We start from the raw sequence: 19,265 nt of genomic DNA on the forward strand, positions 1-19,265 counted from the left end.
TTCTTCCTGAGTTTTAATTTACACTTACTACCTTACAACATGCAGATCTCTTGAATCAACATGTTAAATCAAAATTTAAAAAGGCTACTCTGATGTCACCCTTCAAGGCATCAAATAATTGGCAGCTGTTTTTTTGACACTTTTCTGAATTTTCAGTCTTTTTAGAAGGAGAGAGATTTTCCACACAAGTAATATGTCTGCTCTACATGCTGCCAAAAGAGGAGGCTTGTCAAGTACTGAGAAAAAAACAAGGGATACTAAGTAGACACGAATCACATCTATCTCAGGAAAACATCTAGTCTGAGAGTAGATGGAAATATAAGAATATCAGAGGAATTATCATATATGCCTGCCCCTTTGCATTCTCTTCTGGGCATCTGCTGTGGGTTGGAGACCAGCCGTACCCTTGTTCCAACTCATTGTGGTCATTTTCAGGTTGTATTTTGGGAAGAAAAAATTACTCAAAAAGATGTTTGACTTGTAGATACAATATTTAAATTAAATTTATTCTGCGAATAAAAAACAAGAACAGGAACAAGAATGGAGAGAGAAAGAATCCAAATTACTGCTTTGTATAGTTGAAAATTATGTTCTGAATAAAAATACTGGCTATATGTTTTGTGTTATCCTTAGAAAACATCACAGATGAAGGAAAACAGGAATCAGGATAATAACTATAAAAATGAACAATTTTACCATTATTAAAGGCCGTAATCTCCTGGTTTAAACAACTGGAAACATTCGCCAGGCACGTCCAACTTACTGAAAATTTTACAAAGAATAACGAAGACTCGGCACTCCTAAAAATCCAACTTCTGTTATATATCATCAGTATAGAGCAAAGCAGCAAAAAATTAAAAATTGTTGGTGTGTACTAATATAAATTAAGGAAAAATGTGTTTTCTCCTGTAATCTTAAGTGAATTGCATAAGAACTGACTGATTACATAAGATCCACCACCTGCATCTGTTTAGTCAATAACTGAAGATGTTCTAGTCCAGATTAGGAATGCAATTGATTTAAACTTTGTGGGGCATATTTTATTCCAATCAAAAACCATTCTTTGCATTATATGTAATGTATGCTCTACATTAAGAACTAATGATGTGACTGCATTAAACAACAGAGTTCAGCCAGCAAGAAAAAAAGATTACTTTCATTTTCCCATCTAGTTAGTTAGTGATAATACTGTGCAGCATTAACAATCCAGTGGATTTTTCTGAAGTCTTATGATACGCAACTGCTCTTAAACGCTTGTGTTCCTGTCATTAGGGGACTATATAGCATATTTCAGCTTACATTAGAGTAATTTTCTGCTACTCATAAGTAAGCAAAAATAAAGCATGCACTTTTCCCCCAATAAACATTTCTAATAAAAATTTCTAATATTTACATAATATGTCACTGATGTATAGTATTTTAAATGGCAAAATCTTCATCTTCAACTAATGTGACCACTTGTTGTAAGAAGCAAATAATTATATTGCTACTTAATAAACCAACAGCAAAAGAATAATATTTTTTTCTGAGTGCCTCGGAGCAAAAATAAAATAAGGTCTTAGGTTGCATGGCTGTCCCTTTTAGCAAACAAATGTCCAACGTTAGCTAAAATGCTTATGGTGAGAGTTTGCCTTTGTATGACAAAGTGATAGACTTCATATTCACTCAGTTGAGTCTTTACCAAATGTTTTGGTTTTCATCTTAGGTAAAAAAGAATCTAACAACCAGAAAATTAACCTGGAACTTTTCTGTTGGCAGGTTCTCTAAAACAGTGTGGCACAAGCATTTCGTCACAGCTGATGCTGGACTGAAGCCCCTGTCAGACAGATGTGACATTCATTTAACTCTAAGGGATTACCAACAGCTGGGATCCTTTTCCAGCCTGTAGGTTTTTCTACATGACAGGCTTACATAAGTCAACAACAAATACTGTGTTGAGTTTAAACATGTGCTTGAGAGCTAGATGTAAGTTTATTATATCAGCTTAGGTTTCTTCAAAAAAAGAAAACAACAAAACGCTATACCTCTAACTTTGATTGTGCCTCGGCTTTAGAAATTTATTTCTCTTCTAGGTTGAGCTACCGCATGTGTCAACGGTTTACGGGCGTTAGGCCCGATTCCGTGACAAAGGGGACGGGGGACCCAAGGGCCCTCGTCCCGGGAAAAGGGGAAAGGGGAAAAGGGTAGAGAGATGGCCCTGAGAGCAAGGAACAGCGGCAACAATCTGAGGAGAAACAAACTAATTTACTAAATAAAATATCAGAATGCAAAACACCACACTATAATACAATATAATTACAATTTAAGCTGATAAATCCAATACAGAGAGAGAGAATGTCCCAAAATCAAGGTAGGCCTTACTCTACTACCGACGATAAGACGGCTGGAGAGCGAGGTGCTGCCAAGACGAGAGACGGCGGAAAAAGGGACGAGGTCTCGTGATCTGCAAGTTTTTATACTGCGAGCTTCTATCTTTTCCCTCCGGCTGGAGAATGGTAACAAAGGAGCAAAGTACCGTGGGGACTGTAGTAGTCCTTCTCTTCTGAGAACTAGGTATGTCCACTACATGATGTTATGATGTGGAATACCAATAACCAAAAATCACAAAACCATGACACGCATGGCATCAAGAAACTGCTAGAAATTATTTCTAAAGTCTTTTGCCAAAACTCCTATATTTCCAAATACCTAAAAATGCAAACACTGCTTCTAGTGCATAAGGGCATAAAGGTCAACAGAGGACTCAGAACCAGTAATTTTGTACCTGTGCAGAGGACACAAGAACAGCTCAGGGACCATTCCTTTTGTAGATCAGGCTGAGTGCAATTGACAAGGCCCAAGCAATCAGTTGACACCAGAACATTGAAGTTAATGGTTCCTAAATGCAGTTTTACTGATGGAAAACAAAAGCAGATACAAGGAAAATCAGAAGTAAAAAAGAAATCCATCCTCAGTAAAATTTAAAATCATAAGTAATATAGCACTTCTCAAGAATAGAAGTTCAATGCACAGTGACTATCAGGATTTACTGGATAACAACTTTGTAATTTTCTACCTGAAGATAAAGAAGCGTCAAGTGAAAATTGAATGATTACATTTATTTTAAACAGATAGTGTTTTAAGAATCAAGCTTAAGTCCTGGTGCTTTACAGACAAATTTTCTGAAACAGGGTCGATAGAAACATAACATCTGAAGTGTGATGTGGAGCAAATTGTCACTTTAAATTCTGAAAAGGGTGTTTTATTATTGCCTTCCCACTGTTCTCAAGGTTAGGCTATTAAAGTACACTATCTAGTGTGACTCTCAAAAATCATTTAAAATTAGTATGCAACTGCTTTTAAAAGCTGTATACGTGGATAGACCCTTATTACATACAAATTTGTTATTTTGAAGGTACCTCAACATTGTAAAGCAAGGAAGGTTTCATCACTGAGGAGCTACAGACTAACAAAACACCAGAATGTACTTTTCACTGTCAGGATATGAAACTCTATATGCTCTATCTATCCAGCTTGATTGTCAATGTTTTAATGCTCAGGAGATTTATTAATTGCTTGATAACAATACCAAAATTTCTGAGCAATCACTAGTTTTCAAATTACCCTCTTACCTCCAGTTCTGGTTCTTGCTACATTAGGAGCTATATCTTTTGTTATTCAGATATTGTTATGTTTTTCGGTGGTGTTGTTATGTTTCATTTGCTTAGAAAACAAAGAAATCCCACAGAACCTACATAGCCATTATCACTATGAGACAACTCTTGAGACAACAGCAAGTTAGTTTAACTCTCAGCAATCATGAAGTGAGAACTCTTAACACAACTTTCACCTGTGCGTAACCCCATGGCAGCATCAAGCTCTGAAGGGAGCAAGCAGGATCCTACTGCTGTTTAAACAGCCCTAAAGAAACTGATGGCCCCGCTGGAGGGTGGTGAAGTGTTAACTGGCAAATTAAGACAATTCTGCACTAGAAGCATCAAGGATATATTGCTGTCCTGAATATGCGTTATTGGTGTTTATAAGAAAATAAAGAAAAAGATGTATAAAGGCAACAAGGCACATTGCTAGGGAGATGGGAGTGACCTTATTTATTTTCTGATGTGTCTACAGCAGTCTCCCAGCACTGAGAAAATGATTTATACTTTTAAGGATATTGTTTAATTGAAGAAGAAACTTTATCTCTGAGGGTTATCTAATGCCTCAGCTAGATTCTTCCTGATAAACCTCTTCAGATCAAGAGGTCAGAGCTAGGTAAAACAACCAGTATTTTGTAATGAATGCTACTTAAATTTAAAGCTATTTACATTTCTGACTCTGTGTAGAATACAAATTATAAGAATTAGACTAACAATGAAGACCATTGTATATGATGAAAATAAAGACTGACTGCTGGGTTGATTGACTATGCTGCTATAACAAACACATAGTATTCACTATTATCCTAGTTAGTCTGAGAAATATTTTATTTTGTCATTTGCTGTGATTCAAGCGCCTCATTCATGATCTACAGTTTCCAACCACAGAAATCAGACTGTCATCAATGTCTACAATGCTTTACGTTAAACTCTGGTATTCCAGTGCTCCTAACTCTTTTGCTCCTGAAGAGAACATAAGTAAATCTCAGTTCCTCTTTTAACTAGTCGAGCTTTGGCTTGGCCCCTATTTTTGCAGAGGTTTGCAGTGAAAGCAAGTGGGACAAAATAGCCTGACTCCATTTTCCCTCCAGCCCAGACACAAAGCGTGACTATACCTCTTCAGAAAATGATGAAATGCCTAGTACTAATTATACTTGGCATCATTTTCACTCCCCTCTGAATAAGGAATGTTTTCCATTGGAAATGGCTTTGAGGAAGCATATCTTCTCACATCAAGGTTCTTCCAGCTCTCTTTCCAGCTTCAGTGATGTCTGTTAAAACTGTTCTGGAGGAATATTCATGATATCTGGAATCTTTACCAATACATCAGTACTGTAAATGAGTGATGTTTAGCATACCACAGTTATATAAACTAAATTGTTACTAGTGAACATTGTCTTGGCTTAGAACATGCCTACATGTATTACAACGGTTGTAGCTGTGTTTTCAAACTCTATGATAATTTGGGTACTAAATGCTTTATATTATATAACTGAAATACATACATATGTATGTAAGAAAAATATGGTTTTTGATTCCAAATAGCTTTCAAGAAGAACAGATTATTTCCTATGTCCTGTTCTTAGTTCTTTTTAAGTAAAAATGACGAACAGGTATTCTATATTTACATAAAAACATTGGTTTCTATAATGGTATAGAATCTAGAAACATTTTTTCCTGATTTCATATTGGTAAAAAGATTTCTTTAAAAATTAGATCTTTTGCAACAGAAAATAGGTTTAAGAAGCTGCAGTGGAATTGCCAGGTCACAGCCTGAACCAATGACTGAGCATGAGGTGAGAAGGCGTGACTAACCCAGGGAGCTCAGGTGCAAGCAACAGTGGGAGGGGTGGAGCCAAGATCCACCCCCCTCCTCACCCTCATTTAAGGGTTAGCAGCCAAGGAAGCGGCATCTCTCTGGATAGAGAGTGCGCTCCTCTTGAGCTGTTACTGGTAGCTGGAAGAGGTCAGGCAATTTTCCTTCTTTATTACTTGTTATTTGCTCTGTAACGCCTGCGTTCCATTCAAAGGCACTGCCATCACCTTTTGCCATAAAGAAGCATACAAAAAATAGTGAAATAATGCTTACATCTACATAAAGCAACCTTGTTTTCTGAAATTCCTTTTATCTCTAGCATTGTTGCTGAACAGTACAGAAGAGTACTCCATGACCTCCATCCTATTTTTCCAAGTTAGCCTACCTTTCTGTGCTGGAATAAAACAAATGTTGACATATTCATTCATGTTAGATTCTATAGTTTATTATAGAAGTAGTTTACTGCCTATTTTTCTAAAAAAAACTTGAGCTGCTGAGCAAGGAGGTGAAATGAATAGCTTGCACACTCACTTATAAGAACAAGATACACTGCTGCAATCTTCAAAGAAATAAATAGATCAGTTAGAAAATAGAATTATAACCAGATCTACATCATTCTACAGTTTGAAAAGTTCATACTAATTAGGTACAAAGTGAAGTGCACATATATTAAAAAATGTTATTTTAACGGCATACTTTTTGAATGGTCAATTCAAATTTTAGTTCAAGACAGACATATGTAGTACAAATATAATTCTCCCGGCCTGACAAAAAAAAAAAAAGCAACAAAAAAATAGACTGGAATCTCATTGAATAACAGCAATTATTTGAGAGAATTTGAATTATTCAAGCAAATGGGCATTTTCCCCCCATGAATGAAGTTTTCTGTTCTGTGATTCTGTGATATTTAATGCTCAGGTATGTTCATAAAAATTTTTGTATATCTCTTCCTTTTAAATTGCGTTCAGGTTTAGTTGGATGGATTTGCTTATAACTTTAATTTTCTGGTTCTAGATTATTTGGGCCTTCAGAAAATATCATGTAATAAGTGCAAACCTAAAATGGTAGTTTAGTACTGTGTGAATAAGGCAGACTGCTAGCTGCAGTTCCAGTGTTTGGTATTATCTGGAAGGATGTCCAATTTTCCATCAAGTTTGATAATGTAGAAATAATAAACAGTTTCACACAGTTTCCTTCCCTGATATAAATCAGAGTTGCAACTCCTCAAACATACAGATGTCTTCTTGACATCAAATGAAGCACAACAGTGCTACGCTTATCTGTAAGATTTAAGAAAGTTGAAAGTCTGACATTCAAAAATGTTGACAAGTGCTGTTTTCTTCTTAATCCTGATGACAATTGACATGTATTACATGTAGAAACTTTATAAAGGTCACTGCAATGTGCAAATCAATTCCTTCTTTTAAAAATCTTCACTTTAACTAAAAGACTCAGGATCATTTGACAGTTCTACTTTGAAAAGTGGTGTAAAATTTTCACAGTTTGTGTAGTTTAGACGAAGACATCAGGTAAATGCCCTTTTATCATTCTAACTGTCTGAACATTAGGGTGTCCAAATGCACAACTGATGGCAAATGTTCATATATACACAGTGAATACAGGTTAAGTGTGGGGCACATGATTGAGCCAAGGAGCAGTCAATGATATGCAGCACACAAGGATGAAGAGTTAATATTATTCTTATTGCATGATAACTCTCAGCATCTGCAAAGTGTTCTAAAAGTTATAAATATTTTCCATGACATTACTTGAACAAGAGCCTTTAGAAAATTGAAGTGCCTAAAATTTGCCAGATAAAAAAATAGCAGAACAGAGAACGTTATTTTTGGTGAAAATGATTTCTCTTATCCCAACTCAATATTTAGGCTGAGCACAAATTATATCATATTCCTTTTTGTTTAAACAAAAACCTAAAAAAGGAGTGCAGAACTGTAGCCCATAGTAACTTTTCACTTGAAAATAGAGTTGTTTTTTTTGTTTTTTTTTTTGTTTTTTTTCCCTCCAAGAGTATCCATACCCTGTTTCAAATTTGTATTGTTAAACAGCTATTAAGTCTCCATAGGAGTAGCCTGAACTGAGAGAGAAAGAGAGACAGAAAGAGAAAAGCTATGATCGGGAGCTTCAACTCCTCAGTTCCATGAAGCCCTCACAGCAGATACAAGTGTGGTATGACAGTGCCTGCGTTATTCAGTCCCCAGGTGTTAACAGCTGACTGCTATTTGCAGACAAAACTTAAAAGGGGGTAGGGCAAGGAGCGGCACAAACCTAAGAGCAACAACTGGAGGAAAGTCACAGAGGAACTGGCAATAGAAGCATCAGCCTACATTCTTAGAATACTGATTTACTGTTCTTTCTAAGTGAAGCTACTAATTTGAATTCTCATCTTTGTAAAGACAAAATATTAAATAGTGGGTTTGTTTGATTTCAGAGTGAGCTGCCAGAATAATACTGCAGAATCTAAAGGAAGTGGCCAGCTGGACCTTGTGGTACTGTCTTCATCAGTAAAATCTGAGATTTTTCCACAAAATCCTCTTGTGATTTGCCCAAGTGTTCAAATGCTGTTCCAGGATGCATTGTTCACCTTCGGCTTTTCTTGCCTTCATTCTCACAAAAACACTAACATGAAACATTCAGTGCATTTCTCATTTCAAACATCTAAACATTTATATCTTCTATGTTTTTGAAAAGAATCGGGACCTTTTTCCTCCATACATCTTTGTTATTAATTTCTTTTTTATGCACTTATGTACATATATATATACAGATATGCAAATGTGGTCAGCTTGTAATATGATCTTTATATTGAGGAAAAAGTCCTAGATACTTCATATGACTTTATGGAATTTACATGGATTTTAGAGGCTAAAGAATTGTTACTGTACAACCTAAATGCATATGCAAGTCCTAAACCTCTGTTTAAACCAGATATTTCAATTTTAAACAGCTAGGTACTTCCCAGTGGCAAAACAGAGGATTTGATTGTGCCACACTTGCTTATGCATTAGCAAGAAAAAGTCCATGGGCTGCTGACATCTTCCACCCAATCTCTATTCACTGGCCTAAAGACCTGGTGCAAGACATATGTAAGCAATAGCTTCAAAGTCGCACCAAAGAATTTTCCAGCTAAATAGGAATGATATATGTAAATATTAGATTCCAACAAAGGACAAGCTAAGGCTGTGCAATTATATATTCACAGACAAATAAAATTTTACAGATTTCCATAGCTTTTTTGACAATCAAGGATTAAAATAAAAAAATCAGGTTTTGAATAGTCTTTCAATAGCTTAAGAGATGTCATATGCTATTTCTATTTGGCAGCATACTTAATTGTGTGAAAAATAACACTGGCTCTAAGAAAAATTATCAGATTGTTATTTGGCATCCTGGTAGTGATTACTGAAGTCAAACTCCTAAAAAAAATTAATTTTTATTTGAAATATCTGAGAGTATATTACCCAGAAGGCCATTGCTATCCAGTGTAAACCATGTCAGTTGGTAAAGCTAAAAGAAGGAGAAATAAACTTAAAACAATGAAAAATAAAGATGTTATTCTTGTTTCAAATGGAAAAAAAATAATCAGACCACTTTCTAGCTTGCCTGGATAGCTACAGGTAGCTAGTAAGTATATTAGAATGTGAAACAAGTGGGCAGTTGATAGAGCCTCATTGAGATGCACAGCACACACCAGGAAATGCCAGCACAGTCTGCTTCACCCTGCGTCCTACTTCAGCTCCATTATAAGTGACACTGTAGTGTCAAGGAAGGCACTTCCAGCTTGTAGGGTCACATTATAAGCTAGTAATCAATTACTTACTGAATACAGGCAAACAAAAAGTCTTTTACTACGCTAGTACAGTATTAATCACAGGAAGATGTTAGGAATCAAGATACTGTCCCTTTACCTTAAGTTTTTCCACAAACTATCTTTTGCAACTTGATTCTGACCTAAGGATATAAAACTCTGTAAATTATTTACAATTGCCTTTTGAAATTTTGGAATTATCTTGCCTACAGCATTAAACCAGAATATACAGAATTTAGTTTACTCTTTGTTTTATCAGTGTACACACTTTACTAACAGAAGATAACTACCCTATAAAAAAAATAAATTTTCTAATGTGGTGTATAATTTTAAGTACAAAAAACCCAACCAACTAACCAAAGAAAACATGTACTTTGGGTTTAAAGTAGTGTTATGTATCCTTTTTAAAATATATTGTTTTTATTTTACTAATTTATATATTTACTACAACTAACAGAAAGTCAGCACTTCCAGTTTGTCATCGCTATAGTTTTAAATATTTTAAGCTGTTTCAAAATCTTGAGTTTAATGTTCTCTACTACAGAATATTTCCTACAACCAGGATGTCTTTTGCAGAGGCATCCTAGAAAGTTAGTCATCTGCTATCCACCCAAAAACCAAAGATAACCAAGTGATCTGTGATTAGCAAGCAAAAACTAATGCATTAACCCAAAGCACTAGAAATTGTTTCTTCCAAGAGAGTTTGTTCATTATATTTGCATACAAATATATTAATATATGAATATGTATTTGAATACATATGTAAAAATATATAATGTAGACACTGTATGTATTAATCTGCACATGCATATGTATATAAAAGCATTAAAATCAGCAGGACTGCCAAGAGGAGGAAAAGAGGCCGTACCACGTTGTAACGCAATATAAAGCGCAGCAATGACAGCAAAGTAGCTAAGTCCTAGGCTGCAGCAAGTGAGGACTTGCACAAATGCAACAGCTGTGGGCGCAGAAACAAAGGAAAGAATCTGCTTACCTCCAGAAGACCTCAGGTACACAGGAATCTCCTTCAAGATACCCTTGTCTCAACTGCCAACCCTTAAATGAGGTCTGGAAAGGGGTGGATCCTGGCTCTACCCCTTCTGGCCACTCAGGTGCATTGCTTGCACCTAAGCTCCCTTGGATTGGCCCTGCCTTCCTACCAATCACTGTTTCAAGCCATGACTTAGCATTTCCACAGTACACATTAAGACAGAGATGCTGGTAAAAGATTACCCGGAGGAATATAATGTCATTACACCTAATGAAAAGCTCCATGTGATCAACACACGTGAATAGAAAGTTTATAATAACTCAAACATTTTCATTAGAAGACAACACCAGCATTTAAATGATCTTTTCTGAGTTTTCCTGTGGAGAAGATGCATATTCCTTGCTCTTTCAGGGTACGGTGGTCACAAAACAGTCTCCCTCCTTAATTTGCCTGCATTACTGGTTAATCTGTATTGCTATTAATCTAACCGCAGCCCAGGAAAAGGTGATATTAAATTAACTTTTGATGTCAATAGGAAAATAAATGCATATACTGAGATCCAATTACAAAAATTGAAACAAATGGTTAAGAACTTTCCAACTCTGTGTATACAGGTGTGCTTTCTTCCTCTGCCATTTGCTATTTTCACCTCCTGCATATCCTTTCAACCAGGATCCAGCATGAGTTTATTTTAGGTGCTGTACTTGTCCATGTCAATCAATTTCTTTGCCTACTGCAGGAACATCAATGATTGTCAGTGAATAACTGAATTCCAGTTCTTCCTGTAGTGACAGTGTTTACATAGCATCCATATAGAAATGCTTATATTTAGCAAAAGGAAAAGGAAACGAGTACTTCCATTGACTTGCTAAGTGTCCTTAAAACAGTAATAGATAATAAAAAGATTATTCGTAAAGCTAAGAAGCCAACTGCATCCTGGGCTGTATCAGTAGGGACACATTTAGTAGAAAGAGGGAGAGGACTGCCTCTGTCTACTTGACACTCACTTGTCCACGTGTGGAACAGTGCCCAATTTTGCCCACCCCTCCAAAAAAAAAAATCAAGGAGGAGCAAGAGTAAGAGAAAAGGGAGGATGAGAGGCAACAGATACATGCTCAAGCACGAGAGATACACATCAAGTAGGAGGAGAAGACTTTTTCCCACTAGGTAGGCAATTAAAGAGGTCGACCACTATTGGAGGTTCTCCACTGTGAAATGGATAAAGCCCTGAACAAAGTGGTTTGATCTCACAGCTGCCTCTGCTATGAGCAGAAGGCTAGACTAGAGATTGCCCAGGTCCCTTCCAACTTGATTTATCCCATATTTAGTAAAAGAGACGCTAGGGTCTACTTCCAAATTTCATTTTGCTGTAGACTGTGAGAAACTTGGGACACATAAATAGTCAGTCAAACACTGTGGATGGTAAGGAAAAACTCCCAGATGAGTTCTGACCAAGAAAATATTCATACTATATGCTAAATAAACCTTCACAAATAACTCCCAAAATAAATAGAACACAAATATTTGATATTTACTCAATACATTACAAAAAAAAAGGATCAACTTTAAAAGCATTGTATCAATTTTATGAACAAAACAAACAGAAGAAAATGAAAAAAGTGTTCACAGGACACAGTAATTGGAAAAGATAAAAAGCTCCTAGACAAGAAATATTAGACTGTGTATGGCACATCAGACAACATCATTAAAAATTGAACAGAAAGAAAAGGAATCCTTTTACTTATGCATTACCTTTTCTCAGCTGTATTTATATGTAATCAGAAAGTGCTGGCATTTTCTACACATTATTTAAAGGAAGTAAAATTGACTCTTAGTTCTTGACCTTTGGAAAAAACAGTAAAATACAACATTAAATGCTGATTCTTTTGGGTTCTTCCAGCACAATGTTTATGGATAAAGATCAAGGAACAGAAGGAGCAGAACAGACAAGTCCACACTTTTTGGTCTCATGTATTTAAATCTAATTTAGGGTACAAAACATATAGTGATTATTTTCACTTTACATGTGATATTTTCTCCCCCCATCTCCTTAATTTTACTACTTTAATTCCCTCAAAAATATAGTGAGGGAAGAAAATGTGTTTTCAACTACTATTGCAAATCTTGCCTGTAAGAAAAGCATTGTATTGAAAGACCGACATTTGGAAATAGTGCCCATAATGCTTGTTTGCCTCAAACTATATTATACAGGCATGGAATGAAAAAAATGTGGTTTCATTCATCATGAGACTAGACACTTGCTTGAAAGCCAAAGAGAAATACACAAACCCTTTGTGCTTTAATCCTAAGGAAGAAAGAAATGATATCAGTAAAAATATTAATGAGATTTCTAAGCTTGTTTCAACTCTGCACAAGAGCTCTCATGCAAACTCAGTTATTGCTGTTCCACTGAGATTTGGACACAGGGCCACAAACAAAGCAATTAGACCCTAGCTCTATTTCGGAAAGGTACTAAAGGCCACACCAAAACTCCTACTTTAAACATCTCCCTGGTGTTGTTAAAGCTTGGCAGTTGAACCTGAAAAATTTGTTACAGTTAGCATTATCTTAAGCTAACAGCATTACTATGAGATTTTTAAGGTCAGTGGAAAAGGTATTACTGCTGAAAAAAAACCCCACAAACCCAGCCAGAAAGACATGCAAATTTCCTCTCTAAGAAGAAAAAGAACTCATTGATGATTCAAAGAGCCAGCAAACACCTCTGGACTGGAGGTGAGAGGGGAGTTTTATTTTACCTGTGGGTTGCTCCAAAAGTAATGACTCCTATTTATTTCCATGGAAATTGCAACAGATACAAAGAGCACAATAGCACTATTTGATAGAGCAAATTCTCAGCTACAAAATGCTATTTTTTGACATAGGTCACCACTATTAGTTATGTTAAGCATTTTTGCCAGTGATGAACTAGAGTCTGCATGTTGTATTTGTATGGCCATTCAGAACATGGCTTGCCTTTCTCATCACTGTCAACACTGCAAAAACACATCATCCACCCCATCGCTGTGCTCACATCCACTGTTTGGTCTCCATAAATGCTAAGCAGGTGTCAATAAATATCAATGGATGCAAATTTTTCCGCATGGAGGAGGAATTCAGTGACACACCTTTGCTTCATACTCACTTCCACGTCAGACGCCATTTTGTCAGACTGACCCTATGCTGCCATCAGTTGCATAGCAGCAACATGTAATGGAATATCAGTGGGAAGGTTCAGCCTCTACTGCCATACCACCAATATCCACCTCTGACGTCAAGGACCAACATTATAGAACAGGAGGAATTATGTTTGGAGCAGCACTCCTATAATTCCAAAAATCACGGTTGGTATTAACAGTATTTTCCACCTCTAGAATCCTAGAACTCTGAGCTACAAAACCAGCCTTTTAAAGACTCTATTTTGGCGCTTCAATGTATTATGCATTTCCATCTGTTCCTCCTCTGCCTCTTATTTTGATAGCAGAGAGATCCACTGTACCACTGTTTCCAAAACAATTCGTACTGAGTGCTCTCCAAGTTGTAGAATATTAAACAAATTTGCTGAATTCCCATCAGTTAAGATGAATGTAATTAGACTGGATCACCTTCAGTAATTTAATTTACAAGCATATCAGGATATATACTGCTTGATTCATGCAAGTTAGATAGATTTGTGCTGAACTTCTGAACTGCAGATTAGCTGAAGCAATCAAGAAAACTTTTGGTTTGCAGGAAAGTCTTAACCCAGATAAAGCGATAGGAATCCAATACTAGTCTGAATGAGGGCATGGAATGCATATGTATGTACAAACTGATGCATTTAAAATGCACAGCATTTAGCCAGACGAGAATTGTACATTGGTGCTGCTACTCATAAGAACCAGCAAGAAATAAGCAAACCTTATTTTCAAAACTCCAAATTACAACTGTGATATACAAGCACTATGGACAGTTGAATATTGGCTCACTTAAATTTCAGAACCTTAACCTATTTTCACCAGCCTAAATTTACAAGACCCAAATATGCAAGAAGTGTGAGATGCACGGGCAGATCCATTTCAATATATGCTTTTTTAATTAGTTCAGTCCTCTTCAGCATGGAAATTGATTACAAATGGTTATAAGGATTAAGATGTTGCTTTCCCATGATGCAATAAAACAATGAAAATGAATTACTTCTCTATAGAATTAGGAGTGAACATCAAACATGGGATAAATGATTGGAAGTGAAGTAAAGGTTTATATAGGAGCTATTCATGTTCAATCTTGGTTATATTTTAGAACATTACTTCAGGACGTGTGAATTTCCAGCTATGCAGAAATATCCAAGGGTGAATTGGCAGACAAGGCTAGAAGACAACAAAAAGAGAAATGGAAAAAAAACACAGGAGGAGAACAAAAAAATGCAAACCCCACAGCATACCTTTCCTGTACAAAAATACAACACAATACTTTATCACTTAAAACAATTATTATCTACATTTCATTGTGGCTCAAGCCCAAAGGATTGCTCATGGTATCGACTGAGCTTTTGTATTGTCTCCATGAAGAAAAATAAAAAGGAAATACTGTTACCAGACAGCAGTTTGGTGGGGAAGGAAGTAAAAGAGAAAGAAGAGGGAGTATTTGGACAGGCATGACAGAAGAGCCTGGTCAAAAACTTGTGCCACTTGTCCAATTCAGGGCTTTTATTAAGCCCCCTTGTCTTTTTTTGAAAAGAATAGCTTTTGATACAGAGAAGGAGGGGAAAAAAGTATCTTATCTGAAACTGTGACAGGAAAGGAAAAACAATTTCTCTAAGAACTACTGGAATCTTAAGATTCCTTTTTTTTTTTTTTTTTAAATAAATTAGCCATTGCAAACCCTTGAAGAGGATAGGGCTCCATTATACTGTATTGTACAAACAAAAGAATAATCTTATACTAGAAGTATAGTGTCGAAATTGAGAATTACACATAATATTGAAGAGAACATGGGAAAGTCTGGTTGAGGAAAGAAAAATCAAGAATTGACTATTATACGTGTAAATGGGCATTTTTAGGCATGTTTTTAAGTATATTAACAAGCATGCTATACATCTGGAATTTAGCAACTGGAAATCTAGGCTCATCTCTACGTTTCATTAGCAAAGTTGTAAACGTCAAGGAAAAGGAATTTACAAATCTTTCAAAAAGAGGTCAGTGACAACAAACAAGATCACAAAATTTATCTGCTTTGGTTATGTATACTGCTAGTGTATAAGGGTAAGAGACTCCAGGACTAGTCCATTGAAGAAATAAGATTAGTTTAAAAATCCAGACAGAACATGCTAAATAGGATTAAATCTCAGTGATATCAAAACAACAACTGATCTGCAGACTGCCTTCACATCCCAGACTTGATCCATTGGTTCACCTCCATCACCATGGCCCTACCTGCCCATCCTGTGGCTGTCTGAGCGCATCTTCACAGAACCACAGAATGTCAGGAATTAGAAGGAATCTCAAAAGATATCAAGTCCAATCCCCCTGCTGGAGCAGGAGCACCTAGATTAGGTCACACAGGAATGCGTCCAAGCAGGTTTTGAATGTCTCCAGAGAAGGAGATCCCACAACTTCTCTGGGCAGCCTGTTCCAGCGTTATGTTATGCTTACTGTGAAGAAGTTTTTTCTCATATTTATGTGGAACCTCTTACATTCCAGCTTGCACTCATTGCACCCATCTTCCCTCCCTGGGACCCATCCTGTCCCCTCTCACAGGCTGACATCCCAGCAGGTCTAGGATTGCATGGGCTCTGGTGGCCAGGCTCTGCCTTGTCCTGACAGACCCATGGGATCCCCCAGAAATCTGTGTGCCCCTGAGATGCCCTGACAAAATTGTCTTTGGGGTTAGCAGCATGTAACACGGATTGATTAAAAAGTTGCCCTTTCTGATAAACTAGGGAAAACAAGTAAAATTGTTCTTCTGTTAAATGCATGTGACAGTTCATAGACAATAAACATAAATTATCCTCTCCTTTCTTCTAGACTATGTTTAATATTTTATCTGCTCGTGTACCAGGAGAAACACTATGTAATTCTTAGATAACTCAAGAGGAGAAATGTATTTTCCTACTAAAAGACTTACACAAATGTTAGTCACATTGAATAACACTTGTAAAAGTATTATGAAAATTCAAGATACAAATGTCATCAGATAGATCTAGATACTTCACATTTTCCCCATCACCTGTGGACAAGCATTCAATAGGCAATTTTATAGCCAAATAGCCCATAATCCAAAGCATTGTATGTATTTGTTTTTAAGTATATATTTAACATAGTCAAAGAGTGGCAAAGAAAATTCAGGATTTCTACTTTTCAAGTATTATTATGTTTTCCATTTTCTTGTAAAAGAAAACAATCTTTTACAAACCAAGCCTCTGATCAGAAGTCTGTTACATCATAAATATATATTTAGCAGGGAGGTAGCCCAGTGGGATGCAGGGGAAGAGGCTGCATAGCAGAACACTCAATGCCGTTATTATCTCACATAGAGCCCAGCCCACAAGGGTTATTCTAATGGGTCTCTAGCTCTTGGCAGACAAACACAGCAGTAAATCAACTTGAATATGTAGTGATAGGAACAGTTTGATGTCTTTTAGGAGGTAAAAATAGGAATGTGACATCTAGGCATGCGAGAATATTAGAACAGTGTTATTAAATTTCATATATGCCACAGAGCATAATTCACTTTCTTGGAGACATCCTTAGACTAATTCTTGTCTATTTAAAAGTGATACTTCAAAAATCCTACCAAGAATTGTCATCTGCAGATTCTGCTCGTCGAAAGGAAGAGTTTTGTAACAGAAATATTTAACTGGTATGGAACATGGATAGAATTGCCTGTGCGGAAAAGCACCAGAACAAAGTTTAGAGGCTAAAAAGAATGTCCTGTAATAGTAAGGAAGATCACAAGTTCCAGACCACTGCGACAGGACTCTGTTCCCAGTGGTGCATCCTAGCAGGACAAGAACAACAAGGTTGTAGGATACCACATATTCCATCCCTTTTCCTGTTAGCAGAAAAAGAAAACACTCCAGACATATTTTTCAAGTATATTCCAAAGTAAAACAGCTAATGGACAGCAGCTTTGTCTCTGACACATGGAAGCTGAAAGAAGTAAAGTTTCTTATCCAGCTGATGCCATTTCTGACAATTAAGCTTGAAGAAATTCGGTAACACATTTTCCTGGTGTTTCATTGTAATACAGTAATACGTGTTAATATTCCTACAGCTAGACAGCTCTCTTTAGCAAGAAGATTGCTAAGAGAAGACCAAATACTGTTTAAGATCTTGGAGGTTTACACAGAATAATTCTTGGAAGTCATGAGAAAGAAATACTAACCATTGTCTGATTACATTTACCATCCCAATGTGTATAAGTTTTTGCCATTTAAAAAAGTTAGCCTTTACTCACCTGCAATCCAGTTTTCTACTTTGCTTTACACAGTCATTGCAGATAGTGGTATTTCCACAATGCAAGATGTTGAAAAAAAGAGTATGAAGTGTGGCACTCTTACTCTGCTTGTCCTAAGCAAACAAGAAATTTGTGATAGCCATATAGCTAGATAAGACAATTTCTTCTGAACTGACATAATCTTTTCAGCTCCAGCGCCACTAAGGAATAAAACAGAGTTTTGCATCTAGCTTTCATGCTGAAATTCAAGGAAGAATTCATATGGAGTTACAATTAACAGGCAACTGTCTACCCATGAAGTTACTATTTTATAAATTTATAAACATTCAGCAATAGGGCAGGATTGAAAACACAAAGCTGTTTCACGCAAGGAAGATATTAATGAAAAATGTAGTGTTTAAAGAATATTATAGAAACCTGAGAGGTCATACGTAAATTGTGTTTCTGTAAATCAAACTTACCCAAAGACAAGGAATTAACCTGATTTAGTGGACCACAAGGATCAATCTGTTTTAATGCATTATTCTGTCACAATAGATTTGGGGACTGATCACACTTTCAATTGAGTTTTACTTGCCAGTGAGCACAAAGTAATCTGCCCAATTGGTTTCAGTAGCATACAGTCACAAAATGCTAACCAAACCTGATCAATATCCCCCTAAAGCGCAACAACTTCTGTTCCTAGCATGCTTCAAAAGTGAGAAATCAGTGTCAGCACAGTTTAACAGTGCTGGCTGGAGCAGTGCACCATGCAAAGCAAGTCTAGTAAGACGAGCTCAAATGAAGCACCTTCACTGACTTATTAAAGAACACCTGTAACAGTTTCACTCTAGTACAAAGAAAGGCCTTTGTCAGCATAGGCATGCAAGGAAGATGTTATTTAGTACTAAAGTTTTGCAGGCCTATCTTTCTGATACTCTTACTACTCTAAAATAATTGTCATTATAAGCCCAGTTAATTGTAACAAATCATAAAGTTATAGATAGAATCACATAAAAAAATGCCAGATGACTGGAGTTCATCACCAACACATATTTCAGAACAGTATTTTTTGACAAAAAGAGATATAAGTGCTACCTAGTAGGCTGCATTTTAAGACAGGTGTGAATTGGTGATGCTAATGAAATTGGAAAGGTGTACCAAAAATGGACCAGGACAGTAAACAGTTATTTAGCTGTGAAATCTTGACATTCAGCTGCAGCATTTCAAGATAGATCTGCAATGAGAATTCAACTCGTATAGCAACAGCATCTTGAAATAGACTTTTCTTTGCCTATGCTAGTCAGAGGCTTGATTTATAAAACAGCAGAGGAGATAGCAGCTTTCCTGAGTCTACTTCAAATCATAGTGGAGATAGTACTCCAGCTAAAGGGGTTTTGTTTTGAATGTTTTGAAACATTTCTAATTAAATCCAATTACAAAGCTGAGTGTTTCACAGTGACATAAAAATTGTCAGGAATGTTTTTATTTAGCTACTTTATTCACCAAGAATGGGAGTGTGGGGGAACTGTTATGTCACAGTCTGAACTGATGATTGAGCACCTAGTGGAGGGGGTGCTGGCC

This window comes from Numida meleagris, chromosome 4 (genome assembly GCF_002078875.1).
Source record: "Numida meleagris isolate 19003 breed g44 Domestic line chromosome 4, NumMel1.0, whole genome shotgun sequence".
Classification (NCBI taxonomy): domain Eukaryota; kingdom Metazoa; phylum Chordata; class Aves; order Galliformes; family Numididae; genus Numida; species Numida meleagris.